Source organism: Amblyomma maculatum, chromosome 6 (genome assembly GCF_055883805.1).
Source record: "Amblyomma maculatum isolate TAMU_Amacu chromosome 6, ASM5588380v1, whole genome shotgun sequence".
Lineage (NCBI taxonomy): Eukaryota > Metazoa > Arthropoda > Arachnida > Ixodida > Ixodidae > Amblyomma > Amblyomma maculatum.
Window position 1 is genome coordinate 106,995,162 of NC_139349.1, and position 21,993 is coordinate 107,017,154.

Here is a 21,993-nt window from a genome sequence, read left to right on the forward strand (position 1 = left end):
GCAATTACGCATGATTTGCCAAGAGCAACGTGCATTTTGATGGCCAGAAATATGAGTTATTAACCGTGTCGTCGTAAACATTTCCGTCATTCCGTTCGCCTCTGCCTATTGCGCCGCAGCCGTGCGCGCATGGGATGTCTTGGGGGCACTGCTAATTTGCAAATTTCTTTCCAGTCTCCCTTTCACTGAGGAGCATAACTTCCTATGTGGACAAAGCGTGCGAAACAAGTCGCTGCCTTAGTGAAGCAGAGAAACCACTTTCATCAATTATTTTTGCAACCGTTATTAGCTGTTTTTGCTTGAAGATGTCATTCGCGCTGAGCTGAATTCCAGCGTCCTTGAAAAGCTTCTGAACCTTCACGGTAACTCCTGAAAAGAAAAAAACGCAAGCTCTGTAAAAAAAAAAAAATAAAATAAAAATAAAACAGCTGCAGGTGAAACAGGCAAACAGTGTATAAAACTGTATTACATACCTTCAGAACTTCCTGTGCGTTGGTTAGCGCTGTGTGTTGGTCCTTGAGAAAAAAAAAACGACAGAATTATTATGCCATCTAAACCACTCTTTACAGATACAGAGATATCACTAAATTTCCGTCACGCATTGAAAACTTTTTCGTTTTGTTAAGTACTACAAACAGCTCATTGAATCCATATGTGAAGAGGATGAAAAGTGGGTCTTGTTTAAACAGGTATGTCCTTCTCTGTTCTTAGGGTAACATTATGCTTACAGTGATAAGGTTGAAATGCAGTATTTTCATGTACATTTGGTGACGTGGCTAGATAAAAGAATATTCCTCGTGTATCTACGGATGACTTGTGGTTTCATTACTTCATTTTTATGTTGTAACAAGCTCTCCACTCGAATTAACTGCAGTAATAGAGATTGTTTAAGGTATTAACTGTTTGTTTTAATCAACAGTAGTGGTGAGGAAGCAAAAGCTGATAATTTATCACGATTCTAGCTTACTCATGTATTTCAGTTTCACGGTCAGAACTAAAGACAATGCGGGATATATAAATGTTTTTCTTTTTCCTGAATGCTTGATAAAAATCATTCACGACAATGTGAATCATCACAAAGGAATAGTGGCCGCATAGTGTATCCATAGGTAAACATACCGTCTCAATCTATAACTTCCACCTCCTCTTCTAGTCGTGCAGCATCGTTCATGGGAACGGCGCTCGAATTTTCACTACTGTCCCCATTCTTGTGTGTTGTCAAAGCCTCTGCGTGTGCGCAGAACTGGTACGACTTTGCGGGAACGCCTCTTTCACCTGGAATCGGACAGAGTGATTCAGGCTACAACTTCAAAAAACACTGAAACAAGGCCTTAACGAAGTTTGGGCATTACCTCAGAAAAGCGCAGCGCAGCTGCACATCACGTGCACTTTAAAGCCACGCTTGTTGCATAGCACACAAGCCTGAGACGTAGCTAAGGCAGGGCTTCACGGAGCCCTTGAAAAAAAAAAAAAAAAAAAAAAAAAAAAAAAAAAAAAAAAACCTATCACAACCCTTACTGAAGTGCTGTTTTTAGGGACGCGTTGCACTGAATCTGCGCCCCATGTCTTGGAAATTTTGAAAAATATCAGCATTCAAACAAAAAGACCAGCACAGCTGTGCGGGCTGTGTCAAATTTCGCGGCATGAATGAACACGAGAACACCACTGCCGTGAGACACATTTTAAACAAAAACTCAAGCAAGGTCCCAGTTGACTCAGCTTGGACATTCCGCTACTGAGCAAAATGTCTGAGCACTCACTGACACAAAGATCGAGGAAACGAAAGTTTGAGCAATGGCTGATTTACTTACGCCGTCGCTTCGTCGATCCCGGGGGCGATCGCCTTGCATCGCTAGGACGCACGGGAAGGTTGACGGATGGAACAGCGTCTGGCAATAGTTTTGCTCTTGTACACTGATAATTAAAAAAAAAAAAGACTAGTTGACAAACAGCCCGTAAAAGCGTCGCTACACGTACGGCTCACCGGCTACACAAAGTCTTCCTTTTTGAAGTGCTTACTGCACACTGGTGGCAATGCTGACGGTTGCCTTTATCAATCTAACCTCCTTCATTTTGAACAACTTTGGGTAAAGTGGAAGCTTACACCGGCTTTCTTCCGTGATTTTCACTGCGCACTGAGCAATAAGTCACCATGATTATTCGCGAGCGAAAACGAACGAAAGGAACCGGCATCGGCCGGGAGGCTAGCAGCAGCCCGGCTGGTGGAGTCCTTGCCGTGACGTCAGACTGCGGCGATCGCAGCGGCGCCAGTGTTCGCTCTCGGGGCTCATGGACCGGCAGACCTGGATCATCCAGCTAGCCCGCAGCTTCGGCTGCCGTCAGCGGTGTCTTGGACTACGGACGCCGACCATCTAGCTCCTGCAAATTGTTATCTTTCAAAGAAGCTCCTCTATCTCTCACTCTCTCTTTCTGTTTTGGTAGAGTGGTAGGTCCTATACAAAAGTCCATAGTAGTCATGGCATGACTGACTAGAAATGTTTGATTTTCAAAAACAAAAAAACAAAGAAAGAATGTTTAAATGCTGAAAATGAAAAGAATAATTTAGCTTTTCATCGTCTGCACTCAAAAGCCAAAACCAACCGGCCGACATTTTAAAAACTCATAGAAAAGGAGCTGGCTTGCCTTTGGAAGATGTAAACTGAGTTGTGTCGATGAAGAAACAAATATGCGGGCTGAGAGCTCTCGAAAACGCCACCAGCCTGCCCGTTCGCTTGTTTGTTCTACTCAGTGAGCTGAGCTTGAAGGATGGCGCTGCTCTTTGCTGAGTTGCGAGGAACGCGCGCCAAAGGGGGGCCGACACTTGGCGATGACGCGAGAGCCCGGGCCGCCTCTAGTAATTACCGCGCCGCCCAAAAGGGAACGCTCTCCGGCGGCGGTTTTTTTTCTGACGAAACCAGAAGTCGGAGAGGCGCTAGCCGCGGCTTGACGGAGCGGAAATGAGGCTAATTATTTCGTCAGCTCCTCGAAAGGCGCCGGCCGCTCGCTTGGAGACAGCCGAGGCGGCGAGCGCACACCGCGACCGGCAATTACAAAGGAGCGGAACCAATTCTTGTAGCGGCGGCGAGAGAGCTCTTGCTGAGAGGCACATGGACTGGAGCATACATCTCCGCTTACACGTTCACCAAGCTTGGCACACGTGTTGTAATAGACTGAGTGATCACCTATTCTGGCCTCACGTGTACGTCGGCAAAGAGCATCGGCCTCCCAGTAACAGCGGTTGCAGCCTACGATATCGCTTCCGGTATACCGTTCGCGCGCTGTAAGCACCGTTAAGCTGTTCTATTCTAATACTGAGTTGATCATTAATCCTCTCTCGCTAAAACATGATCTTCCTCTCTTTGCTGTCATGACTCACACGCATACTCCCACCTCATTCACTTACTCAGTTATTCCCTCATTCTCTGGCTCACTTTTCCACGCACTCATTCACACACCCATATCAGATCAACCCATTAAACTTGCCTTATCTGTAAACCTCTATCAAAGTACACCGCACCACTTGTAAAAAAATACTTTGCATTCATCATCAGGACAAAACCTCGCAGCCCACCTATAAAGGGCCTTTCTTGTTCCTCGAGCTCTCTAGGGGTGGACGGATGTTTATGGAAGCCTCAAAGGAGATTCAGCTCACAGAAAATAGCTGTTCTGACAGCCTACCCGCCGGGAGCCGACGCAATCGTTCCTAAGCTGTCGGCTGCGAGTGAAAAATGGCTTCCACGTTTCCGGCATGCAGTCGTCTGCGGGCTCGCCTGCCCAGGCCGCCGTCTTTATAAAATTCTCCCTGGCAGCCGAAAATGAGTGCATTCATATTTAACGCCGCCCTGTTCCTCGTCTGTTTTAGCGCATGCCTGCCGGCTTACGTACGAAAGCAAGGAATCTAGGGAGCTTGAGAGAAATAAAAAAAAAAATGAAAAGCGCTGAAACTGGAGTCTTTTCACGCTACATGAACGTCAGCTCGTGCATGCAACTCCTGCTTTAAAAAAAAAAAAAAAAAAAATGTTTTTAACACCTTGCTCAAAGCTCAACTTTAGGGGCTTCAAATTTAACGGGCCCTCAATGCAATCCAACGCAATGCAGTCATGGAGAGAAGCTTCGATGAACGCATTGTTTTTAGTAAATATTCAGAAATAGATAAACATAAGTAGAAACGTCCCCGGGAAGGGAACAATATATATGAACAACGCTGAGATTGTGTTTTGAATTCCTTCTGGGTGTCTTGATGCTTATTCGGCAACACAGGAACAGTTTATTTATTTATTTATTTATTTATTTATTTATTTATTTATTTATTTATTTATTTATTTATTTATTTATTTATTTATTTATTTATTTATTTATTTATTTATTTATTCATATACCCTCAGGGCCCGAAGGCATTAAAGAGGGGAGTGGGAAAGATACATTGGTACAGGGTACAGTGCAGCATAAAACAACATAGGAGAAACAATAACACGGCGAAAAGTGATAAAAAAAAAAAAAGAAGATTGGCGCAAAAAAAAAAAAGCGGAAAAGCAGTTGAGGCAAAAAAAAAAAACGTTTCCGACAGTCAACAATGTCACCGAAAACGAACAAAAACAATTGACTACCATCTATAAATATAGATTACATACGGCAGTCTTAAAAGAATTTGGGTCCGTAATATCAGCAATGTGCCTAGGAAGGTGGTTCCAACTGACAGAAGTGTTTGGAACAAAAGAATAAGAGGCGTGTTTAGTGCGACATGACGGAACACCTACTTTGTGAAGATGATCAATGCGACCTGAAACATATGTGGGGGTAGTTAGAAGCCGGCTCTTAAGGACAGGATTGTGGTAATAGATTTTGTGAAATAGGCATAAGCGAGAAATCGCGAAATTGCTGAGAAGTCGAATTTAAAAGTTTTTCCACCACTCGTTCCGAACTTATGACGTCATGACCGAAAATGACAACGTAATCGCATTTAGAAATCATTGGCGGGACTGCCTGTCCTCACAAAAACGCGCTTCTGCAGTGTTTGGTCGCACGTTGGGGGCACACACACCTGGTATGCACGGCTGCTCAATTTTCGGCGCAAATGCTATTGTCCATATCGCAGCCAGCAAATAAGTCCACGCACTCGATTGCATTGTAACCCTACAGAAAAATCGCTTAGTTCTTGCAGTCATGCTTCGAGCAGTTGTTTCGAGCAGAATACGAAAAGAGAACTTCAACAAGGTTGACGACTGGGCAAGTTAGTAAGGGTTCCGACAATGCCGATGGTTTCCCGCTGTTGCTGTAATAGAGCGATTCTGACGTCAACGCAGCTTACCTGCCAAAATTAGCAATAGTGGCGGCATCTGTATTTCATTTTCTAGAACATAAAAGCACCGTTTTTCATGAAAGTGGACTCTTAGTCATTCGAAAGCGGATTCTGTCGAAACAGACCGACTTTGTCTCTCTCACTGTCATTTTTCAACGGCCATTGCCCGCGGGGAAGGAAACAGATAGTGAGTTTTCTGACACCCGCGTTTGATGCCTCATGTTTCAAACTATATTCATTTTTTGCTCGGAACGTAACTCTACAGGCAGAACTCAAACAGCTCCGCCGCCTTTCCGAGGAAAAACATGAGACAGCTAGCTGGTAAGACGAAATATCCATGCTTTAAGATAAATTGAGAAAAAAATTTACTCGATGCTTTGCAGATATCCCCCCTCCCCTCCAACCACATCTTGGATTTCAATGGCAACCTTTAAATTCGCCCTTGAACGAAATTCAATGAAAACTCCATTTTAACTTAGTGATTATGTCCGCACATGACTGCTCATTTCTGAATATTTTTGGTTTCCACATAAAGAAAACAGTGGCATTGTTAGCCGCGACTTTGTTTTCAAAATGAAAGCCTAATTTTCGGACAGAGCTGCCTCAAAAGTAACTAAAAGCAGCTATTTGATCTTCCTGCGACTAAAGTGCTATGGATCCACAGTTTGCAAATGTTGAGGTAATCATACTTGCCGCAAAAAAAAAAAAAGAAAAAAAGAAAACTTAAAACATAGATGTGCCTTGCGAAAAGTAGACATCTCTCCTTTACCTCCACGCCTGTATGGACTAATCTATGATCAGAGTGTTCACCTACTGAAGACAGGAAATGGCGTGGTCGACTGCTCTTTCACGTGTGGAATTCTGCGATTCGGATAAACCACACAACGTGTTCCTCTCATCTTGACCCAAGCTAGCTATGATACTGATGATGATGACTTTAAGGCGCAAACGCGCCTTTGCCCAAATAGCGCCGTTGCAAAATGCATTTTTTCACTACAGAAAATATTTTGTTACATTGTGCACTTTCCCCAAAATTGCCTTTGCACGAGTAAAGGTCGCTGAAATGGTTTCGGCGCGAGGGCAAGTGGGGGTCATGGACATCAATGCTCGACTTCGTCCCCGTTGACCTTGGTCGACCTCATGCTCGCACAATGGAGTCGAAACCATTGCTGACCACAGTTCACGTTATTTCAAGCAGTTATCGACATCACCTAATACCGTGCGCGTTCACATGGTGAGTCTGAGGTCGATTTCGTGGAGTCGAAATCTCGCCATGGCGCCCATTTCTGGCTTGATAACACGAGATAGAGCCGAAGGCTCGCAGCTTATAATGCAAAGCCGCACAATCACGCTGTCCCCGACTAGAGGAGCGCTCTAATAGAGAGCACATGTGGCGACTTGCGGTCGCGATGGAACCGAAAGTAGCTTCCGGTCACGTGGGCTACGCTTTTCCTAGCGTATATATTAGTTTTTACGCATTCTTGCTGGCTGGTTTTCGAGACGCCCTTCGATACTCCGATTCACGATTATTTGGACGCCGTTGATTGCTTGCTGTTTCCAGGGAGGAGGTGCTTACGGGTGCCGCCTCCGCCACCGCATGCACGCCTTTCGATCGTGTCTTACCCTTCCCCTTCCTTTCGCCCCTCAGTCGTTTAACGATGCACTGCCGACCTCCGCCCCGCTAAGGAATCCGGCGTATTCACTTACTTGGCTGGTTGACTCAGAGAGCGACTCATTAGCAAGATGCGCTGACACAACCTTGCATAATCGGGATTTTTATAATCGCCGATCCGAGACGCCGTGCGATAAGCCAGCACGCGCCAGATTTAGCACGTCCCGTGGGTGCAGTCGCCCACGCATATTCAATTCACTGATAAAGGAAGATTCGTGGTAATGCTGCCGCAACGACACCTCCTCCAGAGTTATTAAAGAAGCCGCCAGGGCATAGCGGGAGCTGTCGCTGGAAAAGCGCAAAGCCGAGGAGGTCATAGCAGGCTGAACACTGTACCAATGAGTAAATAGAAAAGCAATCAAAGTAAAGAATCTGGTATCGAAGGCAAAAATTGCGTGGTGGAGCGGGATGGGGGATGACTGGGCGGAGGTATATAGTCCCACAGGTCCCACGACTACACACACGATCCACCTCCCGCTCGTCTCGTGTTGGCGCAGTGCGTGCCAACGGCATCTCGCGTCGGTCGACGAGAAAGTCGTGTCAGCTCTCACGATGCCGGCGCGCACATACTCGAGGCGGGCGGCGAAGCACGACCGGGCGCCGCGAGCTGCCCCTCCGCCTCACCGCTCGATGCCCCCGTGGTCAGCGGAGGCAGCAGCAGGCGAGATCGTACTAGATGTAGCCATAGCTATAACCATTCGCCCCCTCTTCTTATCCCCTCCCTTGATCGTCCTGGCCGGCAGAGATGAGACCACACACGCTCGCCATCTTTTAGCAGCAGCGGCGGCGAATGTCTCAATCCAGTCGCGCCTTGGTGGTACGACGTGTGTGCCTGGGCTGCTGCCCGCTTTTTCTCGCCGGACGCGGGCCATAACTGCAGCCGCGGCGTCTCGTCCCGGGGGCAAAGCCGTTGCGTCGCTCGGCCAAATTACACTTAATGTTTCCCCTTAGCTCCTTCTTGCCTCCCTCCGGTGGTGCTTCACCCTCACAGCGGGCCCGGCCGGTGGTGGTGGAGCGCCTTCGCCCTGGGAGAGCAGGCCGGCGCGGTCCCCTAATGTTAGGGCGCTCCACCAAGGGCGGCTCTCTTGTGGCACTGTCGTGTCTCTCTCCTCTTCATGCGGCCGTCAGTGTTTGCGCGCTGCCGCTGCTGGCGCTCGGTAATTGCCTTTTCTTTATGTCCGTCCAGCTGGAGGGGGGGGGGGGGGGGGGGGGGGGGGAGGGCGCCTCCTTCTACTACTACTACTACTAGAACGACGCGAACGACGATGGCGAGACGTGGGCATAACTACCTGCGCCGTCGAAGCTTTGTGTGTACGTGTGCCGTTTGTAGCTGCATGCGCGTTCGAAACGACGCGCGCGTGTGTTTGTATCTACTGGGTGGTGGCGTTCCTTTCGTGACGGCGAGGCAGCCACCCCTCCCCCCGCTTCCGCAATCTTGAACGGGGAGGCCTCGCGCTCAGGAGCATCGCCGAGAAGATGAAGACATTTTGGGTCTGAGCTGCCTCTTACGGGCACGCGCGAGAGTCCTCCTTCTCCGCTGCGCCAATGGGTTTCCGCGGGAACCCTTCCAGGTTCCGGGAATTCGACGGCACAGCGTTCACCTCTCTGTCCTTGGCTGTTCTTTTAGTTGTCATCTCTTGCTCACTTGGAACAGCGGCGGCGAACGTGCGAGACGATTTTGTGGCGTTCAGTGAGGAAAGCGGACTGAAGAAGAAAGTTTGGCAGTCGTTTGCTCTCGTTTAGTCTTACGCTTAAGGCAACCATACTAGTTCGGCTGCATGCCCTCCTCCCTCTCCGGTATTCTGCTTTTTCGTTTCTTCGCGGAATCTTCCTTTTTCTACAGCTTTCACTAGCTATTAACGACAAAACTCGAAGCTTCGCCCTAACGTAAAGCCATTTGCGACGTCATCTTCGACACAGGAAGGAAGTATGGTGTTCATAAGGCCACCTTAAGCTCACGGCTACACCAGACATCCTGTAAAGCTGCATTCTTTACCCTGGAGATGGGAAATAGATATACCTAGACGTTATGTTACGCTGAAAGGTACAATGACCGGACATTAATTTGATGCCAGAATCTTTGTGATTGTAAGCCTGATTACGGTACTCTCTCTCTCCTCCCTCTGCCACTTGGCTGCACGTTCGATGGGGACGCAGTTCTTGCCTCAGGAACTGCGACACCTAGTTTTCCTCTTGATTATTCTGGCGACGCCTTAGCTTCATGTCTTAAGCCAAAAGCACTATCTTACTCTGGAAAAGGCATTAACCCTTCTAGTTAGAGACTGAGATTCGTTGTAATTAATAAAGTGGTACTTAAAGTGGTAAAAAAAAAAAAAAGTTGTTATTCGAAAAGCATTGGGACAACCTCATTATTTGTTGATGTAGACGTGTCGCACACTTCTCACCTCGATGACGCGAAAGACGCATGAAGCGCAACTTGTACCTCTCTCTGCCTTTCATGTGTGGAAAAGTGCGTGATCTTGTCCAGGCACTGGCCACGTTTTCTTTTTTATTTCCAATAGCATTGGGAAGCATTTAACAATTTGCATTCCGAACTGTCAGTATCCAACTCATTGCATGGAGTAAAATTTATGAAATGAGTGGAGAGTCACCGTGCAAATTTTTCGTGGATTATAATGTGCCAGACGCTTCTTGCCCTGCAAGAGAGTTTGCGTCACCCTTTGTATACGGTCTTTATAAGCTGTTACCATTCTCCGCACTCGAGTGTTTTCTTTATTTTTTGCCCGAGTTTCTTGACAGTTTTCAGCTAGCGGTGTCGTTGCGCAACTGCTTGGTTTTATTATTATTTATTTTATTTGTTTGTCTTGCAGTTTCCCGCTTTGTGCGAGCCTATAGAAATCGCACGCAGATTTGTCGCTTTCGCGTACGCTTTCACTCTTTCATTAAGGCGAAAGCTTTTTATAGACTCATCAGTGTTAGCAGGATCTGTGCGTTCGCAAGATGTGTCCATGAGATTATGCGTGATATCGGCAGGGTTCTGTTTACTCTTTTATGAAAAAAAAAAAAAAAATCCTCCACCATAACTAGGAACCGAACTTCCACCTCTCCGATCACAGGCGAGTGCGTTAACCAACTACGCCACGCCGGCAGTTCCTTTCTTTTTGCAATCAAATATACAATATTTACATGAGAAGCCTCAGCCGTATTTGACTAAATTAACATCATGGCTAAAATTCTTTCAATGTCTTCGATGTTAAATGTGCTGGGGGCCAGTGAGGTGCTGGATCCATAAGTTTGATATTTTTACATGCCTAACGATGGCTTCCTTAAAGTATTCTCTTTGTGGCCGTGTGTCAAGATCTGCGTGTCGCAGCGCCATCCTACTTCTCCACATGCTATGCAGGCCAACGTCATAACAAGTAATAAGGAATACCGTCCTCATTTTCAGTCGGAAGATATCTGATAGCGTAAGGGTTAAGCGGAAAATATTTCTTAAAAGTTCTTTCGAGGACGTTCCTGAAGAAAACTGCGTCCTAGCAGTCCAAGAAAACATTCTCGTTTCATCATTTTTTCATAGTAGGCAATGGGCTCCTCAAGGCTCAAAATTCCTTTCTCTTGCAAACACGCTTTAACAGGGGCATTCCCGCTTTCTAGTCTGAAACAAAAAAAAAAAATGTTTTGGCTGCGGGAGTAATCGCCATTTTCTCTTTTACCTTGTTTTAGAACATCTTGACCAGGGTCGACACTGTACTTACATGGTCCTATACAATGGTGGAGGAAGCAATGAGTCACATATCTCGCTTCTAAGTTTCTCCCGTGTCACGTGATAAAGGTAATCCAATGAAAAATGCATATGAAACGACAAGCTTATACAATACTTCTCTCATATACCCACGAATAGCTCCTTGCATACAATGGGATGTAACAACAAATTAAGGTAAAACTCTGTCATGTCCCGACTGAAAAACAGCGCGTAAAACGAGGTCCTTTCCTCCAAGAATAATAATAAAAAAAAATAACGGTTAACTTCCGCACAATCAATTGGCATAAACTAAGACCTCCAACGCGCGCGCTTCGAAACAGATTGGTTCGACTAGTCTTTTCTCAAGAAGAACCACCCATAAACACTGCAAACACCCTATGCAATTTTTGCACATTTAAACGAGAACACTGTAGCACTCGCATCAAGTACCACAGCTCGCTGACCAGGAAAAGATTACAAACTGTGGCACGTCCAGTGATTGAGAGGTTCAATCCACAAAATCCTGCTGTTTTATCTTAAAATTGTGCAGCCTTATTATATTCTGCAGCCAATAAGGTTCACTATCGTCGTAAAATTCAAGAGGGACACCTAAATACTTAGGTGTAGTTCTCCAGAATACATTTCCGAATACACTCGAGGTCCTAGGCCATTATTTATGCCAAAATCTCATGCTCTTTCCCCGATTGACCGCACTACCATTTGCTGCACAGAAAGCTTATTATTATTATTATTATTTTTTTTTTTACTTTTGAAATGCTTTCATAACTGAAGCAGAAAAGTAAAACGCAACATCATCAGCGTACGCCAGAACACGAACCTCCTCTTTGTGAGTCGAAATCCTGTAAGACATTGGTTGTTGATGACACTTAAGCAGAAAGGTTGAATATAGACGCAAAAATAACGATATTGAAAGATGGCACCCTTAGTGCACAGGCCACTCTACCCAATTCTGTTCCGAACCTTTTTGTCCACAATAAGTTGTGTTGTACATCCACTACAAGCCATTTTCACTCCACTGCGAAGTATCGTTTCCAATATCGACATGCTCTAGCAAAGACAGCAGGATATTGTGAGGGACGCGAGCGAACGCGCTTTTTCCAAGTCCACTTGCATGCTTCAGTGCAACGGGTGCCTGCGTAGCATCACACACTTCTATAACACTGCGCGCCTTCTGTATGTTTGTAACAATACTGCGTCCTTTAAAACTGCAGGTCTGATGACATACCCACAATGAGTCACACTTTGAAGCCTTCTTGCCAAAAACATTCATAGAAATTTTAAAATCAATATTAGTTAAAGACAAATCGGACGATAGGATTTGGCTTGCCTCAGCATAGTTGAGTCATCTGGTTTAGTTAACAATACTGTATATGAGGATAAAAATGAAGGTGATGGAGTTTCATGACATAGGCTTCATTAAAACATTTGTTAAAGTGGGTGTGAGTTCGCTTTGTAAAGTTTTATAAAACGCAGCTGACAATCCTTCCAGTCCTGGTGATTTACCAGGGTTAAGGTCGTCTATGGTTTTGAAGACTTCGGTAACAGAAAATGGTTGCTTTAAAGTGTCTCTCATCTCGTCACCAACTTTCGGCATTAAGGGTGAATATTCTGCCTGAAACAGGTCATCGCGTAGATGCTGATGTGCAAAAGAGCCCACAGTAATACTCGCAAAAAAGCATTTTTAATAGCCATATAGCATTACTATACTTACTGACCATTGTGTTCATTGTGACTAATCATATTACTCTGTGCATTTCTCCTTTGAAGGCCTAGAGCATGCTTAGTCGGCATCTAGCCAGCTGCTATTTTTTCCGCCCTAGCCCTTAGCAGTGCGTCTGGGTATCTTCATCTAGCACCTCGAGCTTTTGTTTTACAAAGCAGACGTCATCTTTGCACTTTCCAGGCTCGATAGCTTCCCATTTTATGAGCGTCATCAGGTTCGTCTTGCGAACACTTTCGTGTGCGCTATTGCCGTGCTTTATAGCGCTGGGTCGTAGATTCTAGGGCCTTCATCTTAGTACGGTGTTAAAAGAGCTCCCATCAGACACCATGACTTTCACTTGCTTCTGTAGTTCTTCAGTTTTCTCTAGAATACTTGATTTAATGCTATCATGACATAATATATATATATATATATATATATATATATATATATATATATATATATATATATATATCCAGATTCCATAAATCCCAACTGAAAACAATGCTACTCTCTTGGTGTATAAATTAAGATACTAGACAATGATCACTAAAATAAACTGGTGTTGTGTTGTAATCTAATGAAACGTGCGCTCTGATAAACGAGCATTACTTGAGCCTTGAAATTATGTGTATAGATTTTGACTTGTGTTAGTGCAGTCCCCAACGTCTTCTAGGTTAAATTCGCCAGCACGTGAAAAACATAACTTAGTTTTCCTTGTCAAGCTTTCCTGTCGTCTTCATGGCAACCTAGGGGTACAACGACGACGCCTTCAACCCGGTCTCCAGGAGGGCGCGTGGCGCATGCCATCTGCCGCCAGCTAGGAAGACCAAGCGCCGCAACGAGAGCGTGCCATCGCGCCAAGTGCAACTGTTCACCTCAGATCCGGCACAGAAGAAGCACTGTGGTCGGCGGGGTTCTGGCAAATAAACAAAACAGTAGAATAAGCCTCAAAGCATTGTGCCTTATCGCTCTTAAGGAGTCTTAAGTCCCTCAAGAATTTTTGAGAAGGTGCGATGATGATGCATCTGATAAATCGATATAAATTTATGACATCAAACCACGATAGATGGTCTTGACGCGTCTTCCTTTAGATCTATAAGCCTCTTGTAACTGAATATAGTCATGTGATTTGTAGGGGATTTCTGACAACTAACGGTCTTGACGCGTCTTCCTTTAGATCTATAAGCCTCCTGTACTGAACGTCACGCGATTTGTAGGGGGAAGCTTTTTCTTCTTATACATTGAGCTCATAATATTCAAAAAGGAAACGTTTAGAGAGAGACAGAGAGTAATTTAATGATAAGAAAGGTGGAGAGGTCGGCTGTCGGTAAAGGGGCCCTGGCTTGCTACTACACACTGGGCAAGGGTGGGAAGGAAGTGTTTAGACTATACAAGCAATTACAGGAACTCAAATGCAGCCACGGAAACATTCTAGCTTGATGCTATAAATCCATGGACCTCCCACCGGCTCCCACTGGTATCCTCTGATAGATATTCCCCACCCCTTATAGCCTTCGTAAATAAGTTACTAACAAAATGATTTACCTTGAAAAACTTATTGGACTCACGTGCTATAGTCCACCCCCGCATGGTCACAGAAAAGCGAAACATTTTTTTTTTCTTCCACATGGTGAAAGCGACATAGCCTATATTCGGTGGCGGCGAACATTTTTTTTATTCATTTCTTACTTGGATGCTTTTGTCTGTGAGGTGAAATGTGGCCTAAAATGTATATAAATATCTGTAAGATAAATTCGCCTCATAAACCGTCTGTCATGCTTAAAACTTGACGATTCCAATTGAAACCGCTTGGCCGTAAAGGGTTAAAGAGCATTCGGCTGGGCGGTGAGCTTGCGTATTTTGTTTCGTACTTAACCACTGCTTGTGAATATAGACCGAACTAAAGAATGTCAGCAAAATGGGTATCTGCATGCTTACATTATTCACATGATGAAAACTTTTTATATAGTTTCGTTCTCCAACCAGCGCCCGGGGCAACAAATTTCACCGAGGACGCCATTACACAGTTCATGGCTTCGGCGTCTTTCTTCCCTCATGCTACACACTCGGGTAGGTTATCGGGGTGTTGTAAAGGCAACATAGGGAGTATGAACGTGTGCTACAATGGCGCCCTCACTGTGGTACCTGGTGCACGGCGAAAGACTGCGCACGCGTGTCTAATCACGTTATCGCCACCAGCTTCAATTGCACTGAAGTTGCACGCTGTGCAACAAAATGGCGCCCATGACGTCACAAGAATATTTCAGATTTGCCCCGGAACAGAACTGTCAGACTGCGCATAGGTGCACACGATATCGCTCAAACAATACCACACGAGACTGCAGTCGTTCAGCCGCGCAGCAGCCGGATTCGCCTTGAATGTTGTGAAATCTTCGTTCCTAATTTAATTGCTTGCCTTCTCGAGCATCAGCGTTCGTGTACGTACGCCGAGTTCATCTGGCAGCATTCTGTGCACGAGCGCGACAACGCGTAAAACTCCGCTTGAACCGCTTTGTAGCCTACGTGGGGATGTAACCCTGGCCTTATACGTGCTGGAATTCGCGTTTAAGCCGTAGCTGCAGGCGTTGATGGGTGCTTTGCGGGGGCGCCAGCAGCCGGTGGCAATCGCGTTCGGCGGGGCCGCGGTCCGGACCAAAGGGCCGCGCCGCGGGCCATTAGGCGAGCATCGGTCTCGGTTCCGCGCCGAAGGGCCTCCCCCGTCCGACCGACGTCTTTCGACAGCCGCCAAAAGGACGCCGGCACTGCAGCAGCAGCCGTCCGCGAAGAAGAACCAGAGGCGCCGGCGGCGGCCTCTGTTTGTTTGACGGCGGGGAAAGGCAGTTAGGCCTAACGTCTGTCCTCCGGCCCGAGCTGCTAGCTCAATCTGCACGGCGCGTGCAAGTCGTTTTTGCCGCCGCTTCCCGACCGCCTGGAAGATTATATATAGAAGGAGAGCGCTGGTTGTTCCACCACACTCTCGCTCTTTCTCATATTTCTTTTTTAGATGCTTCCTTTTGTTTCTCATTATTTTCTTCGGCGCGGTCCGCTTCGTCAATCTGCAGCTAGTTCGCAGCCGCTGCAAGCTTCTTCCGCCGCAGGGACTGCATCATTCGCGCGGGCAGGACCGACTCCCTGCGGATGAGCACGAAGCGAAGCTGCAGCGACGCTCTTTGCGCGCCAGAAAGGGTTGCCGATGTTGGCTAAACGGCGAGGAGGATGGAGAGGGACGACGGAACCGCGGCGGGAGGAACTCGAGATCCGGTCCATTTGTTGTCGTTTCTCGGGCCGCTGCTGCTTGTTTTGATTCAGTTCCCTGCTGAAGCGGCCCCATGTTCTGGGATGATGCATCAACCTCCTGCATGAGCGGCGGCATGCCGCGCGCCGAGGGCTTTTATAAATGGAAGCCCAGCGCGCGTCGCCCTCCGGGAACGCGCGGCGTCCTATGCCGGAGCCACAAGACGAAGAGTCCGACTGCTGCGCATGGAGGCGCTCAGGGGCTTATAGGGGGCGCTCGCTGCGCTCTTAATGTGGTCCTTCTTTTTTTTCTGTCTGTATCTTTATATCTCTTCCTCTTTATCGTACCTTTCTCTGCATCGTTTTTCACCGTCGGGCACCTGCCGGCTGCTATCGCTGCGTACATGCTTCTCTGGGTGCTCCATTCATTGCTTCAGCGCTCCGTGTCGCACGTCGTCGTAATGCAGCGCAACGTTTTTATTTTACCGGAGCAGGGGTGCCGACCTCATGTTGTAGGGACTCGAATGTCACTGTATCACACACACACATACACACTTTCTGGCAATGTTCCATCGTTTCAAGAGCCGAATGCTGTGTGCACCCTGACCATGCAGTCTTAGTTGGGTTGAAAAATTATGGGGACGCTTAAGTCGGCCAAGAGTGGAATGCTATACTGTACGAAGGTATGTCCCTGCTGCAAGTTTCTTTCGTAGCAGCCGGATATTGTTCTTATCGCTTTAATAGCTGTTCTTTATTTTTATACGGGGTTGTGTGCACAAGCTACCGCCACCATTCCCGGCACCCGCAAACTTGCGGTCATGACGACACATCTCGGCGACCAATCAGAGCTGCCCAATATCACCTGCCATTGCCACCTGCCAGAGCTCCTGCCAACTTGGCCGTATAATGTGGTCTCGAGACACCATACAACCCGCTGGACAATCAGTGTTCGACCATGCCACCTGCAAACCAATCAATGCCAAGAGACCAATTCATGACACCTGGTTGCTTGATCACTTATTGGTTGGAAGGCTGATGACGTCCCAAGGTCACGCGAACTTTCTCGACCAGTCACGCTATTAAGTTACAGAGAACGCGAGGTTTCTGTTTTGTCGGCAGCTGTAATGCTGTCGAATTAATAACAAGGACAGGGCACCATTCCATGCCTGACTTTGGAATATTGAGCCTCACCACTTGTGAAATACGACCCGCGTGGCCGAATCTGCGGTCGGGAAGAAAAGTTTGTGGGAGGCAGGTGTGCGGTAAAAAAAAAAAAAAAATGTTGCAGCGGAATGACGTAAGCATGTCTCCTGTGTCCTGAAATATGCTGTTAATTATATGAGAAGATGAGCACGCTTGAAACAATGGTGTCATATCTCGAGGAGAATGATTCGCCAGGTGGTGGGACAATAAATTTCTTGCCGAGCCCATGCGTTCCGTGAACTTTTGTTGTCGACTACAGACAAGAAAGCTGCCCTGCTAGGGAGGGCGACAAGGTCTGTATGAAAAGAGCGGAAGCTGCTGTGCGATCTTGCCAGTTCTACGTTATCTGGATTTAGTAATGTTCTCTCCACTTTCTGACTTAAGACCGAAAACGGTCATCTCGCGTTTCTGTACTGAATAAGTCACGTATTGTCATTGAGCCTGCATAACTCAAGCTTGTTCAGTTCCGCAAAGTATTGCTTGATTAATGCCGTGAACGTACCATCGTGCTTATCCTGAACGCCTTGATCAGGTCGTTTTTGTTTGCATTCGTTGTGAGTGAGCCCATGTATATGTTTGAGTCGATGCAATTACGTTCGCTCAACTAACGACTTGGGCTAGCAGCTAAGCATGTACAGGCTCCAACCATCATTCATTCATTTATCAATGCCGTCAACACCAACTGGGGCTTTTACAGGAGTGGAAAATAAAGCTCCAAGTAGCGATTCATAAAGTTCTAAGCGCGAGAGAGATAAGCGTTGAATAAGTACAGGCATATAGCAGCTGATAGCGCTTAGCCTCTAATACACATATGAACCAAAATAAATTCTCGCATCAAAAACCAAGACAAACAATGAACGCAACAATACAATGGCTAAATGCAACACATCAAAAACAAGACTACAATAACCGCAAAATTTCCCGCCACTCTTAGTTAGTGACATGCAATTTTTTTTTTTCTAAACACTGCAGGAATTCAGTGAGTGATGCAGATGAAACATCAATACCTGGAAGATAGTTCAAATCCCCGCAGCTTCGCGGCGAATAACTAACCTTAAAGGAATCATTACGTATGGTCATTAGTGGAATAAACTTACTATGGCTGTGCCTTGATATTTCAATGGTTATGACTTGAAAGTGATCTGATTTGTTTAATTTGACAATTGTTAATAATAAGGAGAAGGGTTTTCCATTTTCCCAGCTGGTTCTGGGTTCTTAGCTCGCTATGATTAGCGAGTTCTGTTGAGGAATGGTTGCGGCGGTATTTGTTATAGATAAATCTTCCAACAAGTCGCTATATAATCTCAAGTTTGAGGCTATTGGTCGCAGTGTGAGGATCCCACACCATTTTGGTATAGGCAGTTATGGGTCTAACCAGTGTTTTATATGCGAAGCTTTTTGCATTGTGCGTAGTGCGACTCAGGAACCATAGCGATTATGAAGCTTTGGAGACGACGTTTTTGAAAATGACACGCAATGGTCTATATAATCGCTGCCACTTCACCATGCATTTGCGGGCTCCGAAAATAATTGAAAACTTAAACAGCTGAGCATCCATGCATTTGCGGACTCCGAAAATAACTGAAAACTTAAATAGCTGAGCATAGCCGAGTGGTGTGACATTACCTCACGAATTTTAATGTTCAACTTAAAGTAACTGAATTCCCCTTTAGTGACTCGTTTAGTCGCGAGTTGCATTATTTGAACCAAGCTTGAAGCGCGTCGGAAGCAGTAGAAGCATGCAGAGAGGAAATGTTCATCTTTATTGGGTAGCAAGCCCCCTCTTCACCCCTCACGGTGAGCGAAAGCACCTGCTGCCTGGCCCGGACGGACTTCTCAGACCTCTACCTGGAATAGGCCGCCGAATTTAGAAGACTATTTGTAGCCAGTTGATTGCTGCATGTGGGCAAATGTACTCTTCTATAAGTTGTTCTTTTTGTGAGAATAATCTCCAATCGTTTAACCAGCTAGGCTTTGCCCATACCGCTAAATAAAAGCTGAAGAACACTTTTGTTTTATTTCGGCGAAATAGACACGCATTTGAACGTATGAAATTCATAGGTTCAACTTCGGTGGTTTTAAGCTATAATTCCAAAAGATGGCATAGTCGGCTATTAAAATGGCGAGGGTCTCCAGGTTTCTCCTTCGAATACCTAAAATGATGCGGATAAACTTTACGTGTGGTGACTGTGACGTTTCTGATCACAACTGCTCTCGCCACACCCTCCGGCGCGACGTTCGATACCATCAATAAGCATCTCTTCGCGGCCTTCTCATTGATTTTCTTCCTCAAGGCAAATGTTTCTGCACTGGGAATACACTACCTCTATCGGTGACGTCGTCATCGAGCTCCCGTCGCTGTGCCCTGCGGGGAAGCCTGAATGCCGAAATAGCTCTACACGGCTGTCATTTACGTCATCAGTTGAAACGCTAGCGCAAAATGACATGCATTGGCAGTATTCACACATTAACTGCAGGTTTCACATATTAGAATACTCCAAGTTCACCAAATTATAAAATCTAGTTGTTCTTTAAGGCAGAGATGAATGCGGGCATTCGCAAGGGGGGCAAGACCAAGAGCGAATTAATCACGCAAAACAAGAATCTCGTGCATACGCGATACAAAAAAAAAAAAAAAAAAAAATTGTCATAGAAGTGAAGATAGATAGAAAAATGCAACACTGCGCTACTGTTCATGACGCACGTCTATCGTATCATCATTAAAGATTCTTCATAATTTTTCCGGTTCACACAATTTAATTAGATCCGATTAGCTTTATTATACAGAGCTATTTTCCATGAATTTTCTAACCACAGGACTTTTATGAAGCCCGTTTCTAAATTCCGCCATCTTTTACGCTGAGTTTTCACAGACTACCGAAGATCGTCGCCCAGATTACCTCCGATATACTGGTCTCTGGCTGCACCCTGCAACCTGTAAATATGTTTCAAAATAGTTAATTCATCAAGTGACGCGACATGTGCTAGAAATGTTCAGTTCTGCGCCGTATTCAGCGTGCCGGGGCTTGTAAATTGAGATCAGATTGACGAGATCGATGAACGCAATGAATATAAAGTGCTTCCCTGACTCTCCAGTTGGTTTCATGCAGTGCGATGGTGTCATTTACACGACTATGTGCTCCCTGAGAGACAGCGCTTCGACCCAGCTCAGTATAACTGAAAATCGCGCTCAGAACAGGGCAAAAGAACAGAACACTAAATGAGTGCTGCTGTCAACTAACGTTCTATGCATGCGAAGCGATACAAAAAGACAAGAAAAACAAAACAAAACAAAAAACAAAGCGCATCGGCCAAGCACTACCTACTCAAACACCACAACATAGAAAATACAGGTGCAGATAAGCAACGAAGAAGAAAATTCTATCTCTCCAGATAGGCAGTCTCTTTCAATGCTACCGAAGGGGAGCTTACGCAATCATCGCTCTTCTTGCGTACTGACAAAGCTTCAGTTATCTCGCGCGTGACTATCCCAGTTTTTCTTTAGCATCTCGAACCAAATATTCGGTTTTGGAGTTTGAATGGGGGTGTGCTTGGTTGCTGCGTTTCTTTTTTCCTTTTTGTATCGCTTCGCGTGCAGTAGAACGTCACTTGTTAGTAGCGCTCGTGTCGTGTCCTGTTCTTTTATCGTGTTCTGTGTGAGATTTTCAGTTATTACTAAATTAAAACAGACTTGCCCAACGTCATGCCTTGTCGACCCGGCTCATCCGTATGCTAGGTTACCGCAAGCTGAAATCGATAAGGAATTTCGCAACTGTCGTGATTAAATACCTGCAGCGTGCCATTATCTCCCTCTCTTTGTTTCAGCGTTCTCATATCTAAGACTAGGGGGCAGTGATGTCATGCTCCTGACTGTGCTCACGCAGTGGAAGCGAACTCCACTGCAGCATCCCTGCAGTCAACTCTTCTCTCTCATGCTGACAGAGCTGCACACGAACCAGATAGAGAAACAGGGAGAGAATGAGAGAACGAGGCGATTCCGGAGTCGTCGTCCCGTGCGCGGGCCGGGATGGATCGGGCGCGGCCCGGCGAGAGACGGCCGCATGATGGACGGAGTCGCCGGTTTGTGCGGTTGTGCGTGCAAGCGGACCCGATGCGCCGAGCACGACGGCAGGCGCTGACTTGGAGCGTCAACCAGCCACTAAACTTAGCACTCGCCGCCAGGGGGGAGCAGCGGGGAAAGGAACGCATCGCCGCCAAGGAGTCCCCGTATAAATTCATATAAATCTTGGGCGGCTTGTTCTACGAGCAGTCTCCTCTGTCGCGTTCACTCGCGGAGGACCTTCTAACTTGAGAGTAATATACGGAGGCGGTGTGCTGAGTTCTGGCTCCGCGCTACGTGAGGCGCTTTTGGCGCCCCCGGTGCACCTGACTGAGTGCGGCGGGAGAGCGAGCGTGAGTCGGTCGTATACGCAAGCTAAGCAAGAAGTGTAAAGCGAGAAGAAGAAAATAAATGAATGCGCGAGGATGAGGATGCCCTACCAAGGCTAAATCCGGAGTTTTCGTACTGATTCTAGAAGACCTATTTATGATTGAGACCCCTCTGTAGACATTTTGAGGCGTTTGTACATAAGAGTGTACTATACACCATCTATGCGGACGATCTCACAGTATGGGCCACCAAGGGATCCCTGGCAGACAAAGAAAACGCACTACAAAAAGCTGCTACCTGCATTGAAGCCCAGGCAGCCAAATGCGGGCTGAGCCAACACCCTCGGCTGAGCTGCGCCCCGGAGAAGTCAGAGGTCATACGCATTTGCGGGTACGCCTATCAATCTCCGGGACCTCTCAACATTACCGTAAGCGGCACTTGCATCAAGGAGGTCGAAAAAATACGAATTCTTGGACTTTGGCTACAAAGCGACAGGAGAGTTACATTCGCCCTCCAAAAACTAAAAACAACTGCCCAACAGATCGCTAGAATGATAAAGCGAGTCACTAACAATCGCAAAGGTATGAGAGAGGAAGATGCCATAAAACTGGTACAGGCCCTAATTACAAGTCGGTTAGCCTACGGACTTCCATACACCGAAATGATCAAGAAAGAGAAAGACAAGGCGAATGCTATCTTACGGATGGCATACAAACAGGCCATCGGTCTACCCTCTTTCACGGCCAACAACCTACTTGAGGCACTT

General features: G+C 46.4%; 1 long non-coding RNA gene across 1 annotated transcript; it reads right to left on the reverse strand.

Annotated features, from left to right (window-relative positions):
* Nucleotides 1-211: 211 nt before the first annotated feature.
* On the reverse strand, nt 212-2,153 carry LOC146186522 (uncharacterized). The gene is made up of 4 exons (XR_014707860.1): nt 1,812-2,153; nt 1,120-1,275; nt 474-515; nt 212-369 (listed from the first exon to the last, which is right to left on the reverse strand). It is a non-coding gene; the product is annotated as an uncharacterized LOC146186522 (long non-coding RNA).
* Nucleotides 2,154-21,993: the final 19,840 nt, after the last annotated feature.